This window comes from Cicer arietinum, chromosome 2, assembly GCF_000331145.2.
Source record: "Cicer arietinum cultivar CDC Frontier isolate Library 1 chromosome 2, Cicar.CDCFrontier_v2.0, whole genome shotgun sequence".
NCBI classification, from domain to species: Eukaryota; Viridiplantae; Streptophyta; class Magnoliopsida; order Fabales; family Fabaceae; genus Cicer; species Cicer arietinum.
The window spans coordinates 3,201,313-3,204,833 of record NC_021161.2 but is presented as its reverse complement, the minus strand read 5'-3'; the positions used below and the strand labels follow the sequence as shown (position 1 = coordinate 3,204,833).

General features: G+C 31.2%; 1 long non-coding RNA gene across 2 annotated transcripts; it reads left to right on the top strand.

The window, feature by feature from the left end:
* Positions 1-27: 27 nt before the first annotated feature.
* On the top strand, positions 28-1,657 carry LOC101499197 (uncharacterized). Of its 2 annotated transcripts, XR_003473404.2 has the most exons (4): positions 28-217; positions 381-447; positions 1,084-1,159; positions 1,253-1,657. It is a non-coding gene; the product is annotated as an uncharacterized lncRNA (long non-coding RNA). The 2 variants fall into 2 exon arrangements; XR_012161920.1 differs by having other exon boundaries at positions 35-217; positions 1,084-1,657.
* The last annotated feature ends 1,864 nt before the right edge of the window (positions 1,658-3,521 follow it).

Here is a 3,521-nt window from a genome sequence, read left to right as displayed (position 1 = left end):
CTGCAGAGGTAAGTTTTCAACTCTATCCCCTCTTTTGTCCGTTGTGGTTGTATAACACTTTTGAATCCTTCAATAGCAATGTTCTTGGAAGGTTATTCCTATACTTTGTAATTGGCAGGACCGAATTGTTCAACTATTTGAAAGGAACACATATTCGGTTGTTAACATCTTTGACGTGACCTTGCGTCCTCAACTTAATGTGACTGGTGTGGTTGAGGTAACTTAACATTCAAATACTAATATGTGATTATCTATTTTATTGATCATTATATTGTCTCTAGCTTGTCTGCATTGGATACTCGTAACGTGTTTGTGCATCATAGTATACAAGAATGATTTATGGTAGGAAAGAAAGTCACATTTTGTACTCATACTGGCAGATTCCAGAAGGAAATGGCTCTGGAGTAGTTTGGGATGAGGAGGGCCACATCGTGACAAATTACCACGGTGAGAATTAGTGGAGGAATTACTATTCTATGTTAAGTCCAAATTTATTTTCTTGCATATCGAAAACCATAGATATATAAATGCTTTTAACATCGATTCTCTTCACCAAAATTTTAGTGAACTATGCCTATGAGTGAATGTGCATATGGTTTCTCTAATGTGGATCAAGCCTTTCCTATTATTGATTGATCACATTCAATTTGACTTCTTAACTTGAACATGAATTTGCGATGCAATAATAAGCTATGTAGCACCAACATTTTAGATTGAAGACATTTCCGAGTGTGTGACACGTGTCAGTGTCCAACACCGACACGTCAGTGCACTTGTGACTATACACAATTACTTCTGTTTTCTCAAATTATTACAAATGTTTTAAGTGTTTGTGTCGGTATCGTGTTTGGAGTCTATGTTTGTGTCGGTGCTTTATAAATAATACGAATTTGTTGAATATTTGGCTTTTAAATTTAATATTTTTTTTTTTATCTTTTGCCTTTTACCCCCATTGTTTGGCTCTAATGGAGTGCTCTCTTTATGCACTTAAAAATTTTGTATACATATTTTCCAAATTGTTTATTCAATAGACTTTTAAGATCATGTGAGGATTTATGATTGTTAAATTCTTGTATTACTCAGTAATTGGCAACGCCCTTTCAAGAAACCCAAGCACTGGTCAAGTTGTTGCACGAATCAATATTCTAGCGTCGGAAGGGTGAGGCTCAAGGATATTTTATTTCTTTGCATTTTTTACTGTTTGAAAGTTAATGATCGATATATGTAACTCTGACACTTTCCTTTATAAAAGGGTTCAAAAGAATTTTGAAGGTACACTCATTGGAGCTGACCGTTTAAAGGATCTAACTGTCTTGAAGGCATGTTTTCTTTTCTACTTTTCAGATTTGTTCGCAATAAATTGAGGTTGAAGTTGAAATTAAGTGGTTGATTCATGATGTATATTGTGAAAGGTTATGAATGTGGTATAAGATGAAGAGATCTTTAGTCGCAAGTTAAGGCCTTGATTTGATTGTGTATGTTTTATGTTCTTGAGTTGAAACTCATATGGATAATGGAATGCAGATCCTTTCGTACGCAATTCATAGGCACCTATGGAATGCGTTGCGTACGAAATGATCTACATTCATAAACTTGTGAGCAATTTTTTCTTTTTCATGTAAATCATTTGTTATTCTAAGCAATCTACTTAACAACATATCCATAATTTTGTTTTTAACACATTAGTGTTTTACTTTTTTTGATTTGAATATAGATTCCAAAAAACATGGAAAAATAATTGTTTTCATTAATGGCAGTTTCATAAATATATAAAAAAGCTATGTTAAATTAAAAATGTAGAGTCAGTGAATTTGTTTTAAAAATTATTGCTCTGTTTTTTTTTTCAAATACAGAAAATTACAAACACTATCTAGGTGTGTTAATTTTTTGATTTCAACATGCATTCCGAAAAAAAAAAACAAAGAAGTAACTATTTTCATTAATGGCACTTTTGTAAATACATATGTTGGCTATTAGGTAATTTCTAGATAAGAATAAAAATGATTGATATGGGTAATCACTAAGATTATTGTTGTTGGAAGAGCAGTATTCCTATGAGAACGGCGTGAATGAAAGCAGAGCAGTATTCTTTATATAGTATCAAATTAATATTATAGAATTAAATAACTATTGTTATTATTATTGTTATTATATAATTAAATTTTATAATGTGAATTGAATTTTAAATTTATTAATCTTAAATTTATTAATCTTAATTTAAGCCTAGCATGTATATTTTCAAAATTAAGACAATAAAATCTCTATACCTTCCTACGCGGAAGAATATGAGTGGGCGATGAGTAGTATATGTACATAGTTATCGATAAGCTTTTTACACACTACGCTCAATACACTAAACACATTACTGCTGAAAAAAATGGCTCCCAATCCACTTCCAATCATAACAGTGCACAACAGGGCTGAGTTGTCCGATCCCATCTTAAGCAATGGTGCTTACTTCAAGGCGCACGTTCCTCATGGTGTTGCCGATCGCCGACCACTCATTCTCGCCATCATGAAGCGTGGCATTGTGCTTGTCCGGATTCCTTGAAGCAAGCAAGTTTGATCACAGATGTTAGTATTGTAATTAGTGAAAATGATGAAGTCTATGTTTCTTTTTTATTGTTTGAGTCTGTTTATAAGTTAGTGTGGCCATGGAGTCTATAATATGTGTGGGGAAGTAATGTGTGTCTGTTTCTTTTTTATTGTTTGAGTCTGTTTATGAGTTAGTGTGGTAATGGAGTCTATAATACGGGTGGAAAGTCATGTGTTGAGTCGTGTTTATGGGTTATTATGTATGGGTGTCATCTAAGCATCTGTGATTAATTATTAATATAATGTTTAAATATTGTTTGTAAACTTGTTTGGTAAGCCTAAGAGTTCACTGAGATATTTCAAATTTCTTGTGTTCTATTCTTATCGTTTTACTGCATCAAATTCTACACATAATTGTTCATTCATTTTGTTCTTGCTTTTAAAAGCTCAATATTTGTTAATTAACTCTAAATCATTTATTTGATTACTAAGAAAGATGAATAATCATTTGATTTGTGGTAATTTCTGAAGATTAGCCCAACAAAGTTATGTCATTTATGGATCAGGGGAATAACTCAGTGTAAATTGTTTTGAAAATCTCAGTGTAAATTGTTTTGTTGAATTGACTTTAATTATGAATGAGTTCGGTTGTGTAATATAAGCCTAAGAGTCCATTGACTCAACATTTTTAATTTAACATAACCTTTTTTTGTATGTATTTATGAAAATGTCATTAATCAAAATAGCTTTGTGTTTTTCTAGGAATGCATATTCAAATCAAAAAAGTAAAACACCTCATGTGTGTGATTTTTTGTATTTATAAAGCAGTAATTTTTAAAACAACAATTCACTGACTCTACATTTTTAATTTAACATAGTTTTTTTTATGTATTTACAAAACTGCTATTAATGAAAATAGTTACTTCTGTTTTTTTTTTTTCTTTTCGGAATGCATGTTCAAATCAAAAAAATAACTCACCTAGATA